Source organism: Trachypithecus francoisi, unplaced genomic scaffold (genome assembly GCF_009764315.1).
Source record: "Trachypithecus francoisi isolate TF-2019V2 unplaced genomic scaffold, Tfra_2.0 Lachesis_group11, whole genome shotgun sequence".
In the NCBI taxonomy this organism is placed as follows: Eukaryota; Metazoa; Chordata; class Mammalia; order Primates; family Cercopithecidae; genus Trachypithecus; species Trachypithecus francoisi.
In genome coordinates, this window is record NW_022681456.1 from 76,163,914 (window position 1) to 76,175,793 (window position 11,880).

The window sequence follows — 11,880 nt, forward strand, 5'->3', positions numbered from 1 at the left end:
GTGAGACTCTGCCTCAAAAAAAAAAAAAAAAAAGAAGGAAAGAAATTATTTCAATCCTCTTAAATTTAAGACTTTATTTATATCAAGTCTCATGACTTGATATGACCTAACATATGATCTATCTGAGAGAATGTTCTGTGTGTACTTGAGAAGCGTGTGTACTCTGTTGCTGTTGGGCAAAATGTTCTGTGTATATCTATTAGCTCCATTTGGCCTAAAGAGTAATTCAAGTCCATTTCTTTATTGATTTGCTGTCTAGAGACGATCTGGCCATTATTGGAAGTGAGGTATTCCAAGTCCCCTACTATTATTGTATTAAAGTCTTCCTCTCCCATCAGTTCATTTAACATTTGCTTTATATATTTAAGTTCAAATACATACACACACACACACACACATACACACAATTGTTATAGCCTCTTTATGAACTGACCCCTTCATCACTGTATAAAGAGCTTCTTTGTCTCCTTTTGCAGTTTTTGACTTAAAATGTATTTTGTCTGATACAAGTATAGCTACCCCTGTTGTATTTTGGTTTCCATTTGTATGGAATATCTTTTTCAATCCCTTCACGCTCAATCTGTGTCTGTCTTTACTAGAAAAGTGAGTTTCTTTTTTTATGCACTCAGCTACTCTATGTCTTTTGGTTGGAGAATTTTATTCATTTACATTCAAGATAATTATTAATAGGTAAGAACTTACTATTGATATTTTTAAATTTGTTTTCTGGTTGTTTTGTAGAATATTTGTTTCTTCATCTCTTGCTGTCTTTCTTTATGGTTTGATGGTTTTCTCTAGTTGTATGTTTTGGATCCTTTCTTTTAATATTTAGTCCCACTATTATAGGTTTTGGCTTTACAGTTAGCATGAGGCTCACACATAATGTCTTATACTTGTAACAGGCTATTTTAAGCTAATAATTACTTAACTTTGATTGCAGACAAAAATTCCCCCCACTTTTCATGATTTTAATGTCAAAATCTACATCTTTTTGTAATGTGTATCCCTTAACTATTTATTATATTTACAGTTGTTTTGAATACCTTTGTTTTTTAACCCTTATACCGCAGATAAAATTGCTTTGAATTACAGTTACAGTTGTTTTGAATACCTTTGTTTTTTAACCCTTATACCACTGATAAAATTGCTTTACACAGTGTCACTACAGTACTAGAACTTTTTAAGTATAACTATGTATTACATCATACATGAAAGTTTTGTACTTTCATGTGCAAAACTGAACTCTTGATTTCTCCACCCACAAGTAGAACAACTTCCTCAGCATTTCTCATCTCAGTAAATGGGAATTCATTTTTCCCACTGGAAACCTTCTTTGAGAATAGGAGATGAGGTCTGCCTTTGCTCTCCATGTTCTATCTTCTCACCAGGCTGGGAGAAGAAGGAGTGGCAAAGAGGAAGAAAGGGACTTGTACTGATGGGTGCTTCTGTCTTTGGAAGTTGGTACCCTCTGAAAACCAGATGTACACCACAGGGTCACTCTTTCAGTGGATACATTTGGGGTCTTTCGCTCCCTCCACTCTAACTACAATTACTGGAAGTAGATCTTACAGAGACCCTTCCTGCCGCAGTTGTCTTATCTTCTTTGGTAGTGATCCCACTACCACCTTCTGTAGCAGCCTGGCTAGTTCAAAGGATACTTTTTTGTCAGATGCAGATTGCTCCATTGTACCTCCTTCTCCCTGCTCTGTGGTCAGGGGAATTTTCAGCTAGTCACTCTTTTAACACTTCCCAAAAAGAACCAACCACTCATTTCTAAGTCCTGTAAATTCAGGAGACTATGTCAGCTCTCTGTGCAATCCTCCTGAATCTTCCTTCACTTGACTTGAAGCAGGAAGGCAAAGGGGGAGAAATGAAAAGCACACTGACAGCTCTCACTAAATAAATTTTCTGTGTTAATTCCTTTTCTCACCACCATCTTATTTTTTAATATACAATCTGTAGATAGACTTTGAGCAGCTTTTGGGCTACCTATTAGTAAAGAGAGCATCCTACATAGATGTTTTCTTTAGAATATCTCAGACTGGGCACAGTGGCTCACACCTGTAATCCCAGCAATTTGGGAGGCCAAGATGGGCAAATTGCTTGAGCCCAGGAGCTCAAGACTAACCTGGGCAATATGGTGAAACCCCGTCTCTACAAAAAATACAAATGAACGTGATGGAACATACTTGTAGTCCTAGCTACTCAGGAGGCTGAGATAAGAGAATCACTTGAGCCTGGGAGGTCAAGGTTGCAGTGAGCTCTTATGACAACACTGCACTCCAACCTGGGTGACAGAGTGAGACTCCATCTTGGAAAAAAAAGAAATGAAGAAAGAAAAAACATGGAGTATCTCTACTCTCAGCAAACTCTTTCATCTTCTCTTCCCTTTCACTCCTCTCTCCGTGTCTCCCTCCCCTCTCCCTCTCTCGCTTCCCCTAGATCTGTAGTGTCCAATATGGTAGCCACTAGCCAAATATGGCTATTTAAATTTAAATTAAAAATTCAGTTTCACAGTTGCACTAGCCACTTTTCAGCTGCTCGTTTCCATCACCACAGAATGTCCTATCAGATGACAGTGCTTTAGATTCTTAACTTGCATGTAACCTAACATGGTTTTTGTAGGCTGCACATAACCCAGCATGGCTGCCAACTTCAAGTTTGTATGACCTTTCTCTAAAGAAGATTCATTCAAGTGCCAGCAGGTGCAGCAGTAAATATCAAAGACTGAATAAGGTCAAGCATACAGAACAATAGGTTGTGGAAGTCACAGAGTGCCTGCCATATTTAAAGAGGCAGCCAAAATTCAGCTCTGACCATTGTGGCCATGTGACAATATGAGCTTAGCAATGCTAGATCTTTAAAATTTCAAAAGTAGCTAGGAATACAGAGATTTATGTAAAATCTAAATGATATAATTAAAAATAAAATAATTGTTCCTATTTGTACATGTTCATTGTACAATATTTAAGAAATATATAGAAGTATGTGGAAGGGCTGGGCATAGTGGCTCATGCCTATAATCCCAGCACTTTGGGAGGCTGAGGAGGGTGGATCACTTGAGGTCAGGAGTTTAAAACCAGCCTGGCCAAGATGTTGAAACCCTGTCTCTACTAAAAATACAAAAATTACCCAGTATGGTGGCATGTAATTCCAGCTACTTAGGAGGCTAAGGCACAAGAATTGCTTGAACCCAAGAGGTGGAGGTTGCAGTGACCAGAGAGTACACTACTGCACTCCAGCCTGGGTGATGGAGTGAGACTCTGTCTCAAAAAAAAAATTTTTTTAAGTATGTGGAAGAATAAACGTTACCTAAAATCCCATTGTTTTACACTGGGCACCATTAATATTTTGATAAGCACATCTTTATACACAAGCATCTCTTTGCATCTATACACACACAAGTATAATTATATCTAAGTAGAATGTTGTACATGTTACTTTTTATTATGGACAAGTTTTTATGATTTTTTTTCTTTGCCTTCCCCATGATTCCTTTTTTACTTTCACTGGTGGTTCAAATATTTTTCAAAAACACTCTGTGGCCCAAATAAAACAGGTCTAGCTCAAAGATATTCAGTTTTTCATTTTTGCCTTATACATACCCTGACACTAATTCATTACACGTTCTGTATTTCTTGATTCAAATTTTCTAATGAAATATCTAATATTCCATTAAACAAACCACAGACCAATCTAACCCTAGTCTAATCAGCTGCAATAAAAGCCTAAGCCTGACCCTCTAATATAAGCTATGAGTAGGGATGTCTCCCAGACAAAGGAACTGAGAGCTGGAGAAGCCTCAAAAACATGTCTGCTACATACTAAATGGTACAGGGTACAATAGTACATTGAACAAGAGCAAGATTTCTGGAGACAAACTGGGTTCAAATTCCAAATCCACCACTTTACTGACTGTGTGAGCTTGAGCCAGTTATTTAACTTCTCTGTGCCCAATAACTTCCTCTAGAAAAAGGATTCTAAACAACAAGCAAAAACCAAACAAAAAAAGAAGAAGAAGAATATATCCCCAATAGCTATGATACAAATGGAAAGTAATAGGTGCCATAACAAAAGGAACTAAGTAAGCCCTTCAATTGTTGCAGAAATCCTGGCCACATGCTCCCTCCTTAGATTATTGCAAATTGAGGAAATTGTTGCTAATGGTGTTATACAGACTTTGTAGTGGGAATAAAATTTTGTATTAGTCAGAAAAGAGTACTTTATGGTGCAGTAAAAAATAAGCCAAAAGTCACAGTCGCTCATGAAAAGAAAGTTTAGTTCTCCCCCATAATTAATTTATAAGAAGGGTCTGCTCATCATACCCACTCAAGAGCCCAGACTGCTGTAAGCTCCATATTGGCACATACTTTGTTTCCTAACATTTCTGCTAGAAGAGACACCCTCCACTTCTGGTCACATTTCACTTACCATGCCTGAGTTCAAAAGGGTAGGAATATCTAACCATCTCACCAGGAGGGCCACTGAATGCTTGTATGCAGTAACACATCTACCATCCTGTACTAGTCCATCCTCACAGTGCTATAAAGAAATACACAAGACTGGGTAGTTTATAAACAAAAGAGGTTTAATTGGCTCATGGTTCTGTAGGCTGTGCAGGAAGCATGACATTGGCATCTGCTCAACTTCTGGGGAAGCATCAGGAAATCTACAATCATAGCAGAAGTTGAAGAGGGAACCTGTACTTCACATGGCCTGAGCAGGAGGAAGAGAAGGAGTGGAGAGGTGCCACACACTTTTAAATAACTGGATCTCACATTAACTCACTATCATGACAACAGCACCAATGGGTGATGGTGTTAAACTATGAAAAACAGCCCCCATGATCCAATCATCTCCCACTAGACTCCACCTCTAGCATTAGGGATTACATTTCAACATGAGATTTGGGTGGGGACACAAATCCAAACTATATCATTCTGCCCCTGGCCCCTCCAAAATATCATGTCCTTCTCACATTTCAAAATACAATCATGCCTTCCCAACAGTCCCCCAAAGTCTTAACTCACTCCAGCATTAACTCAAAAGGCCACAAAGTTTCATCTGAGACAAGACTAGTCCTTTCTGCCTATGAGCCTGTAAAATCAAAAATAAACTAGTTATTTCCAAGATATAATGGGGATATAGGCATTAAATAAATATTCCCATTTAATAAGAGAGAAATCAGTCAAAAGAAAGGGGCTATAGCCCCACGCAAGTCCAAAACCAAGCAGGGCAGTCATTAAATCTTAAAGCTCCAAAGTAATCTCTTTTGACTTCATGTCACATCCAGGGCATACTGGTGCAAGGGGTGGGCTCCCAAGGCCTTGAGCAGCTCCACCCCTGTGGCTTTGCAGGATTCAGCCCCAGCAGTTGCTCTCAAAGGCTAGCATTGAGTGTTTACAGCTTTGTCATGTGCAGGGTGTAAGCTGCTGGTGGATCTATGCTACTAGAGTCTAGAGGATAGTGGCCCTTTTCTCACAGCTCCACTAGGCAATGCCCCAGTGGGGACTCTGTGTAGGGGCCCCAACCCCACATTTCCCCTTTTCACTGCCCTAGTAAAGGTTCTCCATAAAGGCTCCACTCCTACAGCAGGCCTCCTAAAGCAGGATGTCTGGACATCCAGGCTTTTCCCATACATCCTCTGAAATCCAGGCAGAGACTCCAAGCCTCAATTCTTGCATTCTGGGCATCCACAAGCTTAACACTATGTAAAAGCCACCAAGGTTTATGGCTTGCACACTCTGAAGCAGTGCCTCAAGCTGTACCTGAGCCCCTTTTAGCCATGGCTGGAGCTGGAGCAGCTGGGATGCAGAAAGCAGCGTTCCAAAGCTGTGCAGGGCAGCAGAGCCCTGGGCATAATCCACAAAGCCATTCTGTCTTCCTAGGCCTCTGGGCCTGTGATGGGAGAGACTACTGAAATGTCTCTGAAATGACTTTGAGGAATTTTCTCTCTTGTTTTAGCTATCAGCACTTGCCTTCCTTTTAAAAGGTTATGGAAATTTCCGCAGCCTGCTTGAATTCCTCCCCAGAAGATGGGCTTTTCTTTTCTACCACATGGCCAGGCTGCAAATTTTCCAAATTTGTATGTTCTGCTTCCCTTTTAAACTGGAACTTTCAGGTTATTTCTTTGCTCCTGCATGTGAGATATGCTGTTAGAAGCAGCCAGGCCACATCTTGAATGCTTTGTGGCTTAGAAATTTCTTCCACCAGATACCCTATCTTAGGAGTGATATTATCACTCTCAAGTTCCTCATTACCATCTGGAACATCCTTAGCCTGGACTTCACTGTTCATGTCACTAATCAGCATTTTGGTCACAATTAATCAAGTCTTCAGAAAGTTCCAAACTTTCCCTCATCTTCCTGTGTTCTTCTGAGCCCTCCAAACTGTTTCAGCCTCTGCCTGTTACCCAGTTCCAAACTACTTTTACATTTTCATGTATCTTTATAGCAATACCCCACTTATCAGCACCAATTTTCTGTATTAGTCCATTCTTGCACTGCTATAAAGAAATACCTGAGACTGGGTAATTTATAAAGAAAAGAGGTTTAATTGGCTCACAGTTATGCAGGCTGTACAGGAAGCATGATTCTGGCATCTACTCAGCTTCTGGGGAGGCATCAGGAAACTTACAATCATAGCAGATGAAGAGGGAGCCCATACTTCACATGGCCTGAGCAGGAGGAAGAGAGAGAGTGCACATAATTTAAACAACCAGATCTCACAATAACTCACTATTGTGATGACAGCACTTGGTAGGGGAGGGGAGGCATGATATTAAACCATGAGAAACAGCCCACTTATCTAAGCTCCTCCCACCAAGTCCCACCTCCTGCACTGGGAATTACATTTCAACTTGAGATTTTGGTGGGGATCCAGATCCAAACCATGTCACACATTATGATTCAGATGTGCAAACAAAAAAAAATGAACTCACATTACTTTCTAGAACTGATATAATCTCACTGTAGAACCCAGTTTCCAGTGATGGTAAAAGATTCCTGTTTAGGATTTCCCTAAAGTCCTCTAATTATTTATACTGGCCATGCCCACTGTGGATTCTCAACCACTATGGGAAAAGGTGGACCAAAGGCTTCAGACCAAGTCCTTTGCTATTCTCTTCCTCTCCAACTATCTGCTCCCCATCTTTCCTGCTGGAGGGGACAGTGCTGCTTGATAGCCAGCCTACTGTGTGCCTTATCATAACAGCTCTAACTTTGGCCTTCTCAAACTAGATTCCTGTGATTTCAAAGGAAGCTTTTGGAATTTAGGAAGCATGTTCTTTTCAATAAAGCCTAGCTTTCAGTAACTGCCTCGCTGTAAATTTAATAAATCTAGTGTAAAGGGTATACACTGAACAATCACAAATTGGCTATGTGGAAACATAAAACTCCCTTTCCTTTTATAACTCCAGACACTTTTACTTGACAAGCTTCTGCTTCCACTTGAGAGCAGGAAAACTAACTTTAGTTCAATCCACCAAACTTGGCCCAGCCCAGGGGTAGTATTTTTTAATAGATTATTTTTAATTTCTATCAATACATAATATTTGTACATATATATGGGGTACATGTGATATTTGTTATATGCATAGAATGTGTAATAATTGAGTGAGTGTATTTTGAGGTGTACATCACCTTAAGTGTTTCTCATTTCTATATGTTGGGAACATTTCAAGTTCTCTCTTCTAGCTATTTGGAAATAAACAATACATTGTTATTACCTATAGTCACTCTACCCTGCTATCGAACATTAGAACAATTTCTTCTATTTAATTATATGTATGTACCCATTAACCAACTTTATTTATCCCCCATCCTTCAATATATACTTCCCAGTCTCTGGTATCTATCGTTCTACTCTCTAGTTACATAAGATCAACTTTTTTAGTTCCCACATGTAAGCGAGAACATATGATACTTGTCTTTCTGTGCTTGGCTTATTTCACTTAATGACCTCAAGTTTCATCCATGTTGCTGCAAATGATGTGATTTCATTCTTTTTATGGCAGAACAGAATTCCACCGTATAGACTCCAAAACCTATACCACATTTTCCTCATCCAATGATGAGTCCATCAGTGATGAATTTCATCAATTCATCCACTGATTAAAACTTAGGTTGATTCCATATCTTTGCTATTGTGGCTAGGGCTCCAGTAAACATGCTAGTGTAGGTATCCCTTTGATATACTGATTTCCTTTTCTTTAGATAAATACCTAGTAGTGAGTGAGATTTGCTGGGTTATGTGGTAGTTCTATTTTTGGTTTTTTGAGAAATTTCCATGCTGTTTTCCATATGGCTGTCCTAATTTATATTCCCACAATGTAAAGAGTTTCCTTTTCTCTGCATCCTTGCCAGCATTTCTTATTTTTTGTCTTTTTAATAATAGCCATTCTAACTATAAGGACATAAGGTCTAACTATAAGGACATAAGGTAAGATAATGTCCCTGTGGTTTTGATTTGTATTTCTCTAATGATTAGTGACAGTCAGTATTTTTTCATATGCCTGTCATATTGGTCACTTCTATACCTTCTTTTGAGAAATGTCTATTATGTAATTTGCCCACTTTTTAATTGAAGTGTGTGTGTGTGATTACTGTTGAGTTGAGTTGCTAGTATATTCTGGATATTAGTCTCTTGTCAAATGAATAGTTTGCATATATTTTCTCACATTCAACATGTTGTCCTTCCACTTTGTTGGTGGTTTCCTTTGTTATGCAGAAGCTTTTTACTTTAATATAGTCTCATTTGTCTATTTTTGGTTTTGTTGCCTCTGCTTTGGTCTTAGTCATAAAATCTTTGCCCAAACCAATATCCTGAAGTAGTGTTTCTAAGTTTTCTTCTTGCACTTAAGTATCTAATCCATTTTGACTTGATTTTAGTATATAGTGAGAAATGGGAATCTAGTTTCATTCTTCTGCATATAGCAATCCAATTTTCCCAGCATCATGTATTGAAAAGGTGTTATTTCCCCAGTGTTCTTTCCCCAAAGGTTCTTGGTGCCTTGTCAGAAATCAGTTGGATGTACAAACCAAGACTAAGCAAAAAAAAAAAAAAAAAAAATTCTGGAAGCATCGCATTACCTGACTTCAAACTATACTATAAGGCCATAGTCACCTAAACAACATGGTACTGGTATGAAAATAGGCACATGGGGGGGCAGAGCAAGATGGCCGAATAGGAACAGCTCCAGCCTCCAGTTCCCAGTGCGAGCAACACAGAAGACGGGTAATTTCTGCATTTTCAACTGAGGTACCAGGTTCATCTCACTAGGGAGTGCTGAACAATCGGTGCTGGTCAGCTGGTGCAGCCCGACCAGTGAGAGCTGAAGCAGGACAAGGCATCGCCTCACCTGGGAAGCGCAAGGGGGAAGGGAATCCCATTTCCTAGCCAGGGGAACTGAGACACACAACACCTGGAAAATCGGGTAACTTCCACCCCAATACTGTGCTTTACCAAGGGTCTTAGCAAATGGCACACCAGGAGATTATATCTCACACCTGGCTGGGAGGGTCGCATGCCCATGGAGCCTCCCTCATTGCTAGCACAGCAGTCTGCGATCTAACCGCAAGGCAGCAGCGAGGATGGGGGAGGGGCGCCTGCCATTGCTGAGGCTTAAGTAGGTAAACAAAGCTGTGGGAAGCTCGAATTGGGTGGGGTCCACAGCAGCTCAAGGAGGCCTGCCTGTCTCTGTAGACTTCACCTCTGGGGACAGGGCACAGCTAAACAAAAAAAAGCAGCAGAAACCTCTGCAGAAGTAAATGACTCTGTCTGACCGCTTTGAAGAGAGCAGTGGATCTCCCAACACGGAGGTTGAGATCTGAGAACGGACAGACTGCCTGCTCAAGTGGGTCCCTGACCCCTGAGTAGCCTAACTGGGAGATATCCCCCACTAGGGGCAGACCGACACTCCACACCTCACACGGTGGGGTACACCCCTGAGAAGAAGCTTCCAAAGCAAGAATCAGACAGGTATACTCGCTGTTCAGCAATATTCTATCTTCTGCAGCCACTGCTGCTGATACCCAGGCAAACAGGGTCTGGAGTGAACCTCAAGCAACCTCCAACAGATCTAGAGCTGAGGGTCCTGACTGTTAGAAGGAAAACTAACAAACAGGAAGGACACCTACACCAAAACCCCATCAGTACGTCACCATCATCAAAGACCAGAGGCAGATAAAACCACAAAGATGGGGAAGAAGCAGGGCAGAAAAGCTGGAAATTCAAAAAATAAGAGTGCATCTCCCCCTGCAAAGGAGCGCAGCTCATCACCAGCAACGGACCAAAGCTGGTCAGAGAATGACTTTGATGAGATGAAAGAAGAAGGCTTCAGTCCATCAAACTTCTCAGAGCTAAAGGAGGAATTATGTACCCAGCACAAAGAAACTAAAAATCTTGAAAAAAGAGTGGAAGAATTGATAGCTAGAATAATTAATGCAGAGAAGGTCATAAGTGAAACAACAGAGATGAAAACCATGACACAAGAAATACATGACAAATCCACAAGCTTCAGTAACCGACTCGATCAACTGGAAGAAAGAGTATCAGCGATTGAGGATCAAATGAATGAAATGAAGCGAGAAGAGAAACCAAAAGAAGAAAAAGAAATGAACAAAACCTGCAAGAAGTATGGGATTATGTAAAAAGACCAAATCTACGTCTGATTGGGGTGCCTGAAAGTGAGGGGGAAAATGGAACCAAGTTGGAAAACACTCTTCAGGATATCATCCAGGAGAACTTCCCCAACCTAGTAGGGCAGGCCAACATTCAAATTCAGGAAATACAGAGAACGCCACAAAGATACTCCTCCAGAAGAGCAACTCCAAGACACATAATTGCCAGATTCACCAAAGTTGAAATGAAGGAGAAAATCTTAAGGGCAGCCAGAGAGAAAGGTCGGGTTACCCACAAAGGGAAGCCCATCAGACTAACAGCAGACCTCTCGGCAGAGACTCTACAAGCCAGAAGAGAGTGGGGGCCAATATTTAACATTCTTAAAGAAAAGAATTTTCAACCCAAAATTTCATATCCAGCCAAACTAAGTTTCATAAGTGAAGGAGAAATAAAATCCTTTACAGATAAGCAAATGCTTAGAGATTTTGTCAACACCAGGCCTGCCTTACAAGAGACCCTGAAGGAAGCACTAAACATGGAAAGGAACAACCGGTACCAGCCATTGCAAAAACATGCCAAAACGTAAAAACCATCGAGACTAGGAAAAAACTGCATCAACTAACGAGCAAAATAACCAGTTAATATCATAATGGCAGGATCAAGTTCACACATAACCATATTAACCTTAAATGTTAATGGACTAAATGCTCCAATTAAAAGACACAGACTGGCAAACTGGATAAAGAGTCAAGACCCATCAGTCTGCTGTATTCAGGAGACCCATCTCACATGCAGAGACATACATAGGCTCAAAATAAAGGGATGGAGGAAGATCTACCAAGCAAATAGAGAACAAAAAAAAGCAGGGGTTGCAATCCTAGTCTCTGATAAAATAGACTTTAAACCATCAAAGATCAAAAGAGACAAAGAAGGCCATTACATAATGGTAAAGGAATCAATTCAACAGGAAGAGCTAACTATCCTAAATATATATGCACCCAATACAGGAGCACCCAATTCATAAAGCAAGTCCTTAGAGACTTACAAAGAGACTTAGACTCCCATACAATAATAATGGGAGACTTCAACACTCCACTGTCAACATTACACAGATCAACAAGACAGAAAGTTAACAAGGATATCAGGAATTGAACTCATCTCTGCACCAAGTGGACCTAATAGACATCTACAGAACTCTCCACCCCAAATCAACAGAATATACATTCTTCTCAGCACCACATCACACTTATTCCAAAATTG